This window comes from Phocoena phocoena, chromosome 8 (genome assembly GCF_963924675.1).
Source record: "Phocoena phocoena chromosome 8, mPhoPho1.1, whole genome shotgun sequence".
NCBI lineage: Eukaryota > Metazoa > Chordata > Mammalia > Artiodactyla > Phocoenidae > Phocoena > Phocoena phocoena.
In genome coordinates, this window is record NC_089226.1 from 71,096,338 (window position 1) to 71,112,374 (window position 16,037).

A 16,037-nucleotide genomic window follows, 5' to 3' on the forward strand; every position below is an offset into this window, starting at 1 on the left:
GATAAACTCAGTGACCTTGGGCATAATTAAATCTGAGTCTCCTATCCTCATCTGTAAAATGAGAATATCAGTAGCAACCACGTTGAATGGTTATTGTGAGAATTAGTTGAAACAGTTAAAAAGTTTAAGCACACATAAAAAAACAGCTCAGTAAATGTCAACTACTGTTAACCCTTTGCATCATCTTGTGAACCTAGTACTTTTGATTATCTTGTTTTAGGAGTCTTCAACCTCTCCCTTAGTCTGTTGATCCTTTTTTTGTCAACATTTCTCCCCAAGTCCCTAGATATTTCACATATTTTAAAAAAGATTTTTCCTAGATACCATACACTTCAGCTATAATCCTATCTCCACATTTTCAATATTCAGTTTTAATAACATTTCTATTACTGTCTGCTTCAGTACCATCCCCTTCCCCCTCAATCCACTCCAGTATAGCTTCTACCCAACTTTTTTTTTATTGTTTCTTTTAGCTGTGTTGGGTCTTCATTGCCGTATGCAGGCTTTCTCTAGTTGTGGTGCGCGGCCTTCTCATTGCGGTGGCTCCTCTTGTTGTGGAGCATGGGCTCTAGGCGCTCGGGCTCAGTAGTTGTGGCTCGTGGGCTCTAGAGCGCAGGCTCAGCAGTTGTGGCACACAGACTTAGCTGCTCCATGGCATGTGGGATCTTCCCGGACCAGGGCTCGAACCCGTGTCCCTTGCATGGCAGGTGGATTCTTAACCACTGTGCCACCAGGGAAGCCCTACCCAACTTTAATACAGCTGTATTGAAAACTACTTTGATCAAATCAACAATTCTTATTTTCCTAAACCATATTTTTTAATTCACTCCTTGCTTGACCTGATAGCATTGCTTGGCATTGTTAGCCAGTAGTCTTCAAATGAATACACACTCCTGGGATACATGAAGGGGTTCAACAGAATCAATTTCCCAAAACTGTACATTCATATGTACTTGTTCTAAATTGATCTCTGAAAACTACTACTCCTTTCACTGTAACCCTTCACCCGTTAGAAAAAAGAAATACCTCTCATCCATCCCAAAACTCACTGTGTTTACCCTAAGGAGTAAAGCCTCCAAACAAAGGGACAATTTGAAACGTTGGTGTTAAGGTCTGAATGACTCCTTTTGCAAGTCAGGTAGTTTCCAGTTACATGCCCTCAATAAAATTGGTAGAGAACTGGATTGTCAGCTGATTCATTAGACATACAATTTGAAGAAAGATCACTATGATATTTGGCCTAAATTCCAAGAGTTCAGAGGATTAAGTGATGTTTCTAAAATCTATTACTGACTTCATGTGAGCAAGGTTTCTCAGTGCTTTCATCTATAAAAATAGAAAATAGAAATTTTCTCCTCTAGAAGCTCCAATTATGTGCATGTTACATCTCCTATCTCCGTGTCATTTTTATTTTTATGTTTTCTCATCGTGATTGAGCACTGTATACTCTATCATTCCAATTTTGTATTCATTTTTATGATTATTATGTAATTTTTTCCCTTGAATTCTGCCAGCTCATGTTTCTTCTGTTTCCTCATATCCTCTTGTATTTCTGATGTCGGCACTTTACCGAGATGTTAAGATATTAAGGTTGTCATGAGATCTTTGATTATAGTTTTCAACTATCTGTTGAGGCAACATTTTTCTGGTGAGTGCTCTTCACCTGCCATGTATTTTTTTTGGATCCTTTTCTATTTTAATATCCTCCTCCAAACCCTGTGCCAGTTCTTTTTTATTGCTTGGTCAACTGCAAACATTTTCTCAGCACCTGCTATGTGCCAGGCACTGTTCTAACCACTGGGAATACAGCAGTAAACAAAACCAGTCCCTCCTTTAATGAAGCTTACACTCTGGTGGAGGGGAGACAAACAATAAACAAATATATATCATTTGTTATAAATATTAAGAAAACAAGGTAAAGGGATGCAATGAATAATAAAGCTAGGGGCAGCAGAGGCTTGTGAGATGAGTTCAAAGAGAGAGCAGGAATAAGATCATTAAAGTTGTGACATGAACTTTGGATTTTATGCTAAGGAGAGTGAGAAGACATTGGAGAGTTTTTATTAGAGTGACATGATCTAACAAAGCTTAGGCAGCTGTAGGGAGTCAACTAGAAAAATGAAGAGCACAATTATGAAATTATTGCAAGATTCTAGGTGAGCACAGGGGCTCGGACTAGGGTAGTCATAGTAGAAGTAATGAGAACTAGATTCTAGATTGGATGTAGTATATGAGAGGAGTCAGAAATGAGCTCTTAGAAGAAAGGAATTTCTGTTTACCTGGATGGGGAAACAGATGACTCTTTAAATGAAGTTCTTCCCAGGTGTTGCAGGGTTTTCATGAAGGGGAAAGGTCAAGCTGGCAGAAAAATTTATCATGGTCCAGAGTTATGTGTGTGAACCATTGTAGCCCTGCCAGTGAAGATCAGATGCCGAATGGCTTTTCACATCGCAGGGGCCTGCTTCCCTGCTGCTCTAACAGACCTGTCTCACAAATAGCCTCACGTTTAAGAAGACACTAGCTAGGTTTCAGATCCTGCAGAGGCAAGCATACCCCCTGTACTCTGCTTTGACATTTACTACTTTTTCAACTCTTTCACCCATTTTAGAGTTAAGAGTTTCAGATGTCTCCTAGTTTCCTTGAAGCTGGAGTCAACTTCCTTTTCTCATTCTCCTTATTGCTTCTGGGTGATTTTCAAGAGAAGAGAGGACTTAACTCTTCTGTCTCCAAACTTGGAAGTACACATTAACTTTCAATACCCAAATTACTATGCCTTGAACCCCTACTCATTTGATTTCTGAACTTCAGCTGCTTACCCCACTCTCAGAAAGCATTCCACAATTACTACAGGCCTGAGAAAAAGCAAAGGAATACCTCCCATATGCTCCCCACAAGATATGCCACCCACAGTTACCCAACAATGCCTTCCCTCTTCTCCCCAACTCCCAAAACCTGCCCTCAAAGCTGGCCTCAAGTAGCCTAACTTGCACTACTGAAAATGGTGCCTCTTGTGCCGTTACCAGTACCGAGATGTTGCCTCCTAAGGCTTTTTCATATGGAGACACTTTACCTGCTGGTCTTTTCAATTTATGTGAAGCCATTTCCTAAAAGACTGTTATATTAGAAATAAGATCAGTCCTGAAAACAGGCTCACAGTTAGTTAATGTAGTAAATACGAAATTTAGCTTTGAGCTTCCAAACAGCCAAAGTCAAAGGTGCACACGCCTATGTCTCTAGTAAACCGGTGATGTGCTTTCTTTCACAAAGCAGGCCATTGGTATTAAGTTTCAAGTGGGTCTTTCTCGTCTGGAGTACCATCCTTTGACCAATGGTTGTCAACCAGGAGGGGTTTTGCCCCACCAGGGAACATTTGGCAATATCGAGATATTTTTGCTTGTCACAACTGGGAGGTGCTACTGATATGTACAGGATAGAGGCCAGGTATGCTGCTAAATATGCTGCCATGCACAGGACAGACCTTCACAACAAAGAATTATTTTGCCCAAAATATCAGTAGTGTTGAGATTGAGAAACCCTGCCTTTAGACCCAGGTAAGATGGGCTCCTGCCTTGGGGCCTGTGTGTTAGAGGGTCCTGCATATCACAAATAGATTTTTATCAAAGAGCATGTGGGTACCTCAGTCACTCAGAATTTGCCACTGAGGACTAGCATAATGCAGCCTATAACCTTAAATATTTAACCTTGTAACCAGGAAAATCCTCCACGCCTTTTGCCCTATGCCCTTGAAGCAAAAGGTGGCCATGTCCCAATTCCATGAAGGTTTGTGGGTTATGTCAGAGACAGACACTGCTGCTTAGTACAGGGAAATTCGAGTGGCAAAAGCATTTCAATAAGAGAAATGCTAGTTGATTTGTCAAATCCTTTTCACATGGATGTAATGGATTCTTGCATAATAAGATATTGTTTCCTAGGAACGGACAAAGAGAGTAAAAAGGGCTAGAATTCATATAATTGGAGTCCCTGAAAGAGAAAAGAGAGAGTATGGAGAAAAGCAATTTTCAAAGAGATAAAGGTTAAGAATCTTCCAAAACTGACAAAAGATACCTACACATTTGAGATCTACAAATGCTAAGCTGGATAAAGACAAAATCACATCTAGGCATACAACAGTGAAAGAGCTGTGACCCAAAGAAAAGAAGAAAACAAGTACAGACAGAAAAAAGGACACAATAACTTTAAGGGTGCAAGAATAAGACATTTAACTTCTCAATGTGAGCCAAAGAAGCCCGAAGACAATGTAATGATATCCTCAAAGCACTGAAAAAAATAATCACCAATTTACAATCCTATCCCAGTGAAAATATCCTTCACGAATAAAGGTGAAGAAATCCGTAGTGGCCAACCCACATAGGGCTTCTAGTCATTGAAAGGGAAGCACACGCAATGAGTCCCACATTCCACCCAGATTTCTCCCTGAGGTCATTTTTCAACCACAGTAAAGCGAACAAGCACAAACAGGTGGCAGACTCGCTGGGTGGAAGAAACAGACAAGCATACAGGGTTGACAAGAGATTGCAATTTGGAGGGAAGAGTACCAGAGGTGAGAGAGCTGTAGAGCCCCCAAATCTACATAAAGATACTCCCCTGGGTCCTTGACTGACTCCTAAGCTGTACACAAACATCGTGAGACTAGGACAGTCTATCAAAAAACAGCTCAGGCTCTCACAGCCAACAGCTTTTGGAATGGACAATTCACTTCAGGAGGAAAAGTGATACCAAATGTTGACCTCATGCTTCCTATTTTTCCTCTGGATCTTGGCTCCATAAATTTTCACAGCTTTAATAGCTCTCCATTGCCTTCAAATATGTATTTTCAAAAATATTTTAGCCTCCTTTTCCATTTGTTCTCAGTAGGAAAGTTGGTTCAAAGCATCCTTGTCTACCATTGCTAGAAGCAGAATTCTTTTCTTTTTTTCTATAAAATATTTTGGAGAGAAATATTTAAAGGTTTAAATAAATGGATTTATCATATTCATAGATTAGGACACTCATATTGTAGAGATGTAATTCTCTCCAAAGTAATCTACATGCAATGTAGTCTCAATAGAAGAAAAAATCCAATGGAGGATGGGGAGTAAAACTTGACATGTTTGTTCTAAAATTTAAGGAAAGGCAAAGAACAAAAATAGCCAGGATAGTTGCGAAAAATAAGAACAAGAGAGACACACTGCTTTTCTGTGTGTCAACACTCACTATAAAGCTCCACTAATTAAAATAGTGTGATATTGGCACAATGACAAACAATGGAACAGAAAAAGAGATTCATACATATACAGATACTCGATTATGACAAAATGGCACTGTACAGCAGTGGGAAGGAAATGATAGATTCTTCAATAAGTTGCGCATCTATGTGGAAAACTGAAACCTGATGCCCACTTCACACCTTACTTAAAAACCAGTTCCAGGTAGATTGTAGATCTGTGAAAGGCAAAGCAAGAAAGCTCCTAGAAAATACCAGAGGAGACGATTTTTATGACTTAAGTACAGGAAGACTTTTTGAACAAGTTGCAAATAACCACAAACTACAAAGGAAAAGACTTAAACACTTCCTTACCTTAAAATTAGTAATATCTATTCATTGAAAGTCACTGTGAAAAGGCAAGCCCAGATGGGAAAAGACATTTACAAGGCATATCATCTGTAAGAGGCTATGTGTCAGATATTCCTTGTGCTCCACTGCACATCCTCTTGGCACCTATTTTATTCTAGATATTACTGCAGTAGGATCTCATTTTAGCCACACCTCTCACGTGATGCCCCAGGGCTTCTTAGCTGCCCCAGTGTGGGCTTCCTATGGGAATCAGTCACACATGTGGGATCTGGAGATGTGAAGGATTTAACACCTCATGGGGAGCCCTTGGTCAAGGGGGGGCCCTAAGCTAGAAGATAAATGCTCTTCTCTTTTATAACACAGGTGGATAATTTTGAGGAACATTTTACATGGCTCTCCAGAAGGTCCCAATGAGAATGAGCCCAAGTTTCCCACAACAGTGACCAACTTGAGAAGGCGTGCTTCTATTGGTTTCCCCTCCTTTCCTTTCTACTTCTGTTCCTTGGATCATTTCCCAAATTAACTCTCTGCCTGCAAGCCCTTGCCTCAGGCTCTGCTTTCTAGGGGTAGCCCAGGCTAAGACAGGCTTACATCTAGAACCCCTACAAATCAACAAGGAAAAGATGTATAACCCAACGGAATAATGATAAGAGTCCTGACAGGTACTTCACAAAGAAGGAAATCCAAAGGGTCCACAAACTTGAAATGGTGCTCAATACCAATAATATCAGGAAGATGCTAACAAACCTAATTCATACACATTGAAAATGGCAACAATAAAAAAAAGTCTTGTTGAGTACATTAATTATCTATTGCCATGTAACAAATCACCCCCAAAACTTAACAACTTAAAACAATAAACATTTATCTCGGTTTCCATGAATCAGGAATCTGGGCTCTGCTGGGTGCCTCTGGCTGAAGGTCTCTCACAAGGTTGTAATCAAGGTGTCAGAGAGGGCTACAATCATCTCAGGGGTTAATTGGAGGCTGGGAGGACCCATTTCCAAGCTCATTCACGTGAGTTCTCAGGTCCTCACTGGCTGCTGGTCAGAGACATCTGTTCCTTGCCCTGTGGGCCTCCCCACAGGTTAGCTCACAACATGGCCTTCACAGTAAACAAGTGAGAAAACAGAGGATGCCCAAGACAGAAGCTATAGTCTCTCTGTAACCTCATCTTGAGAGTGACATCCTGAACTTTGCTGTACAGAACACAACATTGTAAAGCAACTAGACTCCAATAAAAAAGAAAAAGAAAGCGACATCCTGTTATGTTCTGTCATCCTATTCATTAGAAGGGAATTGCTAGCTCCAGCCCACGCTTAGGGGGAGGGGCTTACAGAGGGTGTGAATGCAAGGAGGCGGGGATCACTGTCTCAGAGGCTGTCACCACAACGAGGATGTGAAGCAACTCACGTGTTCATGGTAGGAGTATAAATTAGTACTACTTTGGAAAACAGTTTGGCATTTTCTACCTAAGTTGAAGATATGCTTACCTTATAACCTAGCAACTCTACACCTAGGTACACACCAAAAGAAATATGAGTGCACGTGGATCAAGAGATATGTTTAAAAATGTACATAGCAGCATTATTTGTAATAACTTCAAACTGGAAACATCCAAATGTCCTTTAACAGAATGGATAGATACTCCTCGAATATTCCTACAGTGAATACTATACAACAGCAAAATGAATGAAACAGTTACATGGATGAATATCATAAACAATGTTCAGTGAAAAAAAGCCTGTCACAAAGGAATGCATTATTATTCCATTCTATTATTCCATTTGTACACATTTCAGAGAACAAATAAAACTAAGAGTATCTGATGATGCCTGATTAGATAGAAAAACGATAAAGAAAAAGCAAGTAAGGGACTTCCCTGCTGGCGCAGTGGTTAAGAATCCGCCTGCCAATGCACGAGACATGGGTTCGAGCCCTGTCCAGGAAGATCCCACATGCCACGGAGCAACTAAGCCCATGCGCCACAACTGCTGAAGCCCGCGCACCTAGAGCCCACGCTCCGCAACTAGAGAAGCCACCGCAATGAGAAGCCCGTGCACCGCAACGAAGAGTAGCCCCCGCTCGCCGCAACTAGAGAAAACCCAGGCGCAGCAACGAAGACCCAACGCCACCATTAATTAATTAATTAATTAATTATTTTTTAAAACGCAAGTAAGTAGTAACAACAAAAGTCAGAAGGGTGGTTATCCTTCGTGGGAGAGGGAGGGCCTACTGAGCAGGAAGGGGCACCAGCAGGGCTTCCTGCATCCTAGCAAACTTGTATTTCTTGACCAAGGTGGTGACTGCAGAGATGTTTGTTTTCTGGTCATTTACTGAGCTGTGTGCTGTTATTTTATATACCTTCTACATGTATGTTACGTTTTACCATAAAGAAAGCTTTCACAAAACTACACACATACCCACATCCTATTATCCAATTGCACACAAAAGGGGGCCCAGCAGAGGGCCTGGCCTGAGGTAAGCGCTCAGTGTATGTGAGCCAGTATCCACTTCCGGGACCCCTCCGGGTGGGAAATCCTGTCTGCCCCCTCTCTTTGACCATGCCAGGCCCTGGGAGGAAAGAAAGGCAACAGGGCTGTGCCTCCTGGAAGCCCCGCCATTTGCAGCAGGGTTTGGCCTGGAGGGGCCAAGGCCCCTCTACCCGTTAGAGGGCCCAATCTTCTCCCATGTTCCCAGCAGGAGGCAGGAGTGGGGCTGGCTGGGGGGACCTCGGACCAGGGGTCAGGGACCAGGAGCCCTTTAGGAGCAGTCACTGGAGCTCAGCTCTAAGACAACCCGCCTGTCCCACGAGACTTCAGCGAGAAGACGCAAAAACCCTCTCTAACCACCCCCCCGCCGCCCCCAAACACACACACACAGGACTTCAATGAAAAGGTCAAGGGAATTTTCCTCCCCTGTAAGTGGAACGAATCTTTCTTGGGCCCAGAAAGAATTATTTATCAGGTGTTCATGGCATTCCGAGTGCCTTTACAGGGCCTGGCTGTGCTCTGAGGCACAATAGACAACTTTCTTCCTGAAAGCTCGGTTTACAGGCCAGCTTCAAAGCCCATGTCCTCAGGGCAGGGCACGAGGCTCCAGTGTGGGAACTGACATCAAAGGCGCCCGCAGCACAGGTTGATCTGATGTCGGGTGGACAGCCGCAGGGCTGCCAGGGGAGGCCCCAGAGGACTCGCCTGTCCTCAGCCCCTGGAGAATTCAGGGAGGTAGCCTGGTGGTGGCACGGCCCCGCGAGCCCAAACTTCAAAAGCCCTGGGCCATTGCTTTACTTGCTGCAGGCAACTGTCTAAAATGGCAGACGGATGGTGGAGGGCAGAAGACTGGGGTGGGCGATAGCAGCTGGCCCCAAACCCATTTATCCTGCCGAGCTGGGGAGAGGAGACAGGCTTTAAATGTGGAAGGACTGCCTGGAGGCTTGCTGTTCGTAAGGATCATACATGAGGGCAAACCAGCACGGTGACCACTGGCTGGGTGTCCCTGCCAGGGATGGCGCTTAAGGATGATCTCCTTTAGTCCTCACATCACCCATGTAAGGTAGGTGCCGTTATTCCCATCTTTCAGAGAAGGAAACTAAAGCTTAGGGAGGTTCAGTGACTTGCCTAAGGTCAGAGTTAATAAGGGTGGATTTGCATTCCACAACTCCTGCTCTTACCTACTACTCAAGGAACTTAAAAATAGGGTACTAGGGATGCTCTCTGGGGGCTAGAGTATAAAAAGTGCAACAGAGCAGAGAGAGGCAAAACCATCTGAAAAAGAGAGAAGGCTTCCTGGGCAACAGCCCTTGACTTCTTTCATTCTCTCATTCATTCAAGAATTATTTCTCTTAGCAAGCTCATACTCTTGTGAGGGAGACAGGCAATAAACAAGTAAACAAAGAATGAGAATGTGGTATGTGTTAAATAATTATGACTTAAATGTAGGTAAATGAGGACTTATACGCCATATTTTTTCTAGTGCTTCCTATGGGGCCAGGAACCATGCTTAGCATTTTCTTTTTTAAAAAAATAAAAAATTCTTTCTCTTTCTCTTTCTCTTTCTTTCCTTCCTTCCTTCCTCCCTCCCTCCCTCCCTTCTTCTTTCTTTCATTCTTTCTGCTGCGCCAGGTCTCCTTTCTATGGGGTCAATCTCCTAAAAAGGGACTGGCCAGCCATGGTCACAGAGAAAGGGGGCACCTGAGGGTCAGTGCCATCTCATTCTATCCTGAGAGAGGAAGCCCTGGTCTGGAAATGTGGGGCCCAGGTCTGTGGAATGGGGGCATCCTGCAGTGGAGGTGGGACCTCGGGCTGCTCAGGGACACCAGGATTCTTCAAGACTGGTCCCGAGACTGCCAGGCCACCTTCCAAGAAAGACTTGGCCCCTGGAGCAACAGGGGTGGGGGCAGGGCGTATGGCAGTGAACACAGTAGCTTGGCAGTTGGGCTCTCACTCGGTTTCCTCCAGGTGTCTCCTGAGCCCAGTCACTGTGAACGTAGCCCTGAGAGACAGCCCTGCTCTTGGTGGTGACAAATCCAGTTTCTGAGCTGCAAAGCCCAGGGACCAATGGCCGGGTTAAGTGAGCTGAAGTAATGCCCCTTCATGGGATCCCCAGGCTGTCAAATCATGGCCATGGGCGCAGCTTACCTTCGCTGGGCTGGGCACCTCCTGCTCACCAGGCACTGTGTTAGGCGCTTCCCTGTGGGTCTCTCTTCATGCTGTCCATGAGCTCTCTGTCCTCACCACAGGCAATGCTCTTTCAAGTGATCCAGAATCCAGGCCCACAGGACTGTCTTCCCCCACCATCTCCTCTTCCCAGGGTAACAGCAGCCAATGCAGTGGTTAAAGGCTCTCTGGAGTCAGATACAAGCTCCAGCTTCAACTCAGTCTCTGACTAGTCATGGAACCAACATGCCTCAGTTTTCTCACATGTAGTACAGGGATAATGATACCTACAACCTGGGTAGGCTAGATTGTGCAACAGTAGAAAATAAAGCCTAAAGTCCCAGGGGATGAATACATCAAAGTTTATTTCTCACTCATGCAAAGTGAGCCGTGGGCCTCAGGGCCTCTGCTGGGTAGTCCCCTTCCAAGTGAAGATTTAGGACCAGTTGGCTCGCATCCTGTGGTTATTCCGTCCAGAATATGTGGCTCCCAGGTGTCCACTACAGGGGAAGAGAAAGCTGGGGCGACTGCACTGGCTGTTAAATGCTTCAGTGGCTGTAGAATGAGGAAGGAGTCCTGTGGTCGACAGTCTCCAAGACGGCCGCCGTCCATCCCCTCCGTCAGCACGTGCACGCCACTCCACCCATCAAGGGGTAGAATCTATTTCCCTCCCCTTTAAGCGGGCTGGCCTGTGCCTGGCCTTGGTCAAGAGAATGTGGAGGAAGTCACCCTGTGCCAATTCCAGATCTACACTTCAAAAGACCTGGCAGCTTTGCAGCCCTTGGAAGCCAGCTCAGGTAAAAAGTCCAACTACCCTGAGACCTTCACACTGTAAGACGGAGCAGCCACGTGGGGAGGCCGTGTGGAAAGACGGAGATGCCCAGCCAGCTCCCAGCTCCCCAAGCCATCCCAGCTGGGGTGCCAGACATGTGAGTGAGGAAACCACCCTGGACACCCCAGTCCCCCCTCACCACATGGAGCAGAAGACCTGCCCAGCTGAGCCCAGCCCAGGTTGCAGTATCATAAGAAATAACAAATTGTTATTTGGGGTGAGGGAGGAGGAAACATAGAGAACGTGTCTGAGCCCCACAGACAGGGGACCTGAGCAGAAGCTTGAAGAAGTGGCTCTCCCCAGGGCTCTGGGTGAACCAGAGCGCACAAAACCTGCTCTGGGACCCAAGAGACACAGAATTAAGGAGCACAAGTTCTCCTACGCGCATGCGGACTGCGGCCTGGACTTGGCCAGGGAGGACTCGCGGTGGGACACACTCATCAGGCACTTCGAGGGTCTGCAGCGCCGGGAGAGGGCTGTGAGCTGGGCAGGGACGGTCCCCCTGGGGCGCAGGCAGTGGCTTCATGGCTTGACGACATCCGGGAGCTGCAAGTGGAAGAACTGCAGCTTGAGAGGCCAGTGGTGAGCTCACGTAAGATATGCCTGGGGACCCCAGAAATGACTGGGGAGACATGGGCACAGGACCTGGACCCTCATTGTGAGCAGAAGCGGGCAGCGGCCATGAAACCTGAGTTTTTACTGTCAGTGGAACTTCACTGGTGTCCACTGGGTAGTGCGGCCTCAGGAAACACAGATAACAGCAGGAAGGCCCGAAAGTGACAGCCAAAAATACTAATTTCAGAGTGTACGTGAGACACCCTTGTGGGCTCCCACAAGAGGTAGAAGGAATCTGAATGGGGCTGGTGTCCCCAGTTGTGGGCAGAGAAGACTGGGTATCTTCTACCATTTGTTACTGCGATTCTGACCCCGTTTTGACCTTCCCAGGCCAATCTTCTAGGCTGGAGATTTGGCAAGGACACTGAAAGGATTTTGCTGAGATGCCCAAGTCCTGGGTTCTTCCAGCACAGGACCTGGTTTTCCAGCTCCTCCCTGGGATGACTCTGCCTCTGATCTCGAATTCTGGGTCTAGAAAGGAGGTGCTTTCTAGATCCAAGAGGCCTCCGGAGGCAAACAGACCCTTGGAACTCACTCAAAGGCGGCGGCTGTGTGCCTTCAGTGGGCCAGGAGAGGCCCCTTGTGTGGAGGGAAAATGCGACTCCGGATGCTTTCAAGGGCCCAGGCCAGGATGGCAAGAGGGACCACAGCTGTGGCCCACACGATCAGCAGAACGTCCTAAGACATCAAATCAGTCGAGGATTGGGATGCAGCTCAGGGCTCAGCAGGAAAGCACCTGCAATTGTTAAGTGATGTCAAGGGCTGAGGACAGTGGCAGCTTCTTTTCTGACTCTGTGACCTCAGCCAAGGGGCTGTGCCTCTTACTCCTTCTCAGTTCTAAAACACAGTGTAAGAGAAAGCGAGTGGCTGAGTAAGGAGTCCCTCATTCCCAAGGACAAAACCCTCGCCCATCAGAAGGGGCCCCTAGCAAGTACTTCTCAGCTCTCCACATAAAAGCCTTTGAGAGGGCTTCCCTGGTGGCGCAGTGGTTGAGAGTCCGCCTGCCGATGCAGGGGACGTGGGTTCGTGCCCCGGTCCGGGAAGATCCCACATGCCGTGGAGCGGCTGGGCCCGTGAGCCATGGCCGCTGAGCCTGCGCGTCCGGAGCCTGTGCTCCGCAACGGGAGAGGCCACAACAGTGAGAGGCCCACTACCGCAAAAAAAAAAAAAAAAAAAAAAAAAAAGCCTTTGAGAAGCTCAGCTGGGAAACCTCTTCCCTGTCTCCTAAGCTGTCCCCAGTGAGCTCAGAGAGATCCTTTTAGGGGTCTGTGTGTGCTGCTCCGCAGGCTCGGCCTCTCTCCCCAAAGCTTAGCCCTCCCTGGGCTGGCCTGCACCCTCCAACCACGACCCGCACCCTCCGCCGTGTGGGCACGTCCACCCCACGGGTGCCCTCGCTCCGTCCTCATATGCATTTAACATCCCTTGTTGGGCTGTGGCAGAGAATACTCAACAGACTCGTATTAAAAATGCCCTTTAAAATTCAAAAGCTTTGAACTAAAGAAATACCTCGAGAAGTTTTCATGGAAAGTTCAGTTCCGCTGGTTCAATTCACTACACTTAGATGCACCTTTTCAAATAATAGGAAAAAAATGTAACAAGGTCAGACCCAATCAATATGCTTGTTCAAACAGAATTGCGGGGACTGTGATGTGTGCACATTTTGTACTCTGCCTTTGTACCCTGCCACTCGCTCTGAAGAAAGGTTTCTTTGCTCGGAGAGCAATGAAAGTGGTCGCCTTTGGAGTGGAGATGGCAAAGCAATGGCGTTTACCGGGCCGGGAGGGGCTGCCATTTTTCACATCCCCCCCAGCCTCGTCTCTTTGTTCTTTTCGTAACGGCACGCAACCCACATGGGCAAAGCCCCTCGTGTGCCCCGGTGTCTGATGCTGAATCGGAAGCAGAGGGCTCCCAGCATTTGCCTGCCTCATCTCAGAGATGTGATCTGTGGGTTAGACAAAGAATCCGCTGCTTCTTTCCCGCCCTTGGTGCGAACACAAAAGGATTTGCCGTAGAGTTCTGCACCGGAGCTGGGGGAAACTCCCAAAGCCTAAAATGGGCTCGTCCAGCTGAGTCAGGGTCCACATCCACTCCACCCCCCATGCCTTCTATCCCCAAGCTGACCTTGGGCAGACGGAGGTTTCCCTGGCCTTAGGCTGCAACCTACAACAGCCAGGAGAATTCTAGAACCCAGCTTAAGTGAAGGTGGCCAAGGGGTCAGAGGGAGAAGGGACTAGTTGCGGATCCCATCCCCCCAGCCAGACACAAATGTGGGCAGAAAAGTGAATGAAAGGGAGCAAACAAAAGGCCTGCTTTCAACACCCGCATCAGTCTGGGCACATCTGCCTCACGTGCACTCACAAATGTACACATCTCAACTTCAATCATTTAAACAACACCCTGGACATGTTGAGAATCTGGGCAGTTCAGAAGGGTCAAGTGGGCATTAGGAAAAGATTATTCCCAACCCCTGTTAATACTAGATCCTAGAACGTTCTTGTTGGTTCTTGCTAAAATAAGATAGACATACTGGGCTCGAGCGGGACCTGGGTTAGAGTTAAAGTCAGGAATGGATGTCAGCAGGGGTGCAGAAGCATACTCACGGCCCCTCTGCTGACTGCAATCCCAGCGTTTCAAACTCTGCTCAGGCCCCGTGGGTCCCGGTAAAGAAGCAAAGCCGGAATCATTGGGCCACGTGGGGTTTCCCAGCGGCCCCCCCACCTGGAGGGTCCCTGGTCAGCCGGTCCTTCCGCAGATGGCATCTTACCTCAGGTAACGAGTCCTTTCCAGGGGGCGGAGAAGGGGGCCGGGCCACGCGCCTGCTCACACGTGACATAGCCGGAGGGTGCCTTTTCCAGCTCACGCGTGCTCTCCATGAAGTCTGAGGTGAGGGCCTGTCACACTCTCTGTTTGAAATTTGGGCCACGATTCTTACAGAACAGGCTACCCCTCCTCCCGGCAGGAGTCACCCTGTGGGGCTGGGGGGCCTCCTGTACCTTTTTTCTTGCCTTGTACTCAGTTATGGACAAACCCTCCTCCCCACCGCCCCTGCCTCCCTTTCATAGGTCATGGAGATAGCTCCAAGTAATGCTTAAAACCAGAGAGTATTTTTCATTTTAAAATTCAAAAGGAGAGCAGTAGCTAAAAAAGCAGCAGCATTCCCTCTTCGGAATGCCTTGGTATCTATTTTCTCCAGTTTAACTAGTTGGAAAGTCACTCTAAACTGAGGGCGCCCTTCTTGGCAACAGAGAAAAACTGCCATAGCAACAAACTTGGAAGCGCACGCATCCCTAAACTGAACTGGCCTCCTGCCTTCTGTTTTAAGCACATATCACAAGTCAAAACGAATTAAACACAAGTCCAGTTTGCAATGGTCCGTCACTAACCCGCCTCATTGGAACGAGCTGGAGGCGTGTGGGCTGGAAGAGGGCCTGCGGAGTCCCTCCCTTTGTCTGGGATTGCAGACCGCCTGCCAAACCAGCCCCGCACAGGAGTCCACAGCCCGGCGGCCCCTCAGCCGGGCGGGGGCGAGGTGGGGGGCCATCCTGAGCGGCTGCTGAAGCCCAGCCAAAGGCCCAAGTGCGCAGGCCTTCCTCCCTCAGGCCTCCAGAGTCAATCACGTGTCACGGAATTGTCATCAGGAGAGACTTCATAGGTGAACACCGCAGGATCCAGAGCTGACACTGGGGGTTTTCCAATGAAACGGAAAAAAACCTAACACAGGCCACTCAGGAGAATATAGGCAGCAAAAAGCAGGAAGCATATCAGGTTAATAGTTTAATCTGTACATCACATTTTTTTTTTTTTTGCAAACCATTACAGTTTTATTTAAATTAACTTTTTCTTGCAAAATAGTCATTTCATTTTTTCCAACAAAATCTTATAAAGGCAAAAATAAAATCTTATTTTGGCAAATGTCATGAAGTTGATACTGGCAGCATATGGAGTTAGTTAAAAATAGACGGCAACTTCTAAATATATTCAAGATTATTTTTCTGACCATAGTCAAAGACAAATTTTCATTTAAAGTGTGGCTCCACCCAATGGAGTTGTTTTTTGTTTTTTTCCAACTTCATTTTCCGAATGCAGAATATCATGACTTACATAAAGGGCCACAAACACTGCGCCTGGCTTAACGGCGCCCTCCCCGTTTTAGGCTGGAAGCCAAGTCATAGTCCTGTCATCATGGCCCTGCTGGCCATGAGGGAGGGTAGGGGCCCGCTGCCTGCCCACCTGCCACCTGACCCAAGTCCTGGGTAGGCTGACCTGTGTTCTCAGGGGCCAGCCGCAACGAGCCCAGGATACCTATTACAGCCTAGTGCGGACTCGGGGAGTTGCAGGTAGATGCCACCCAGTGTGA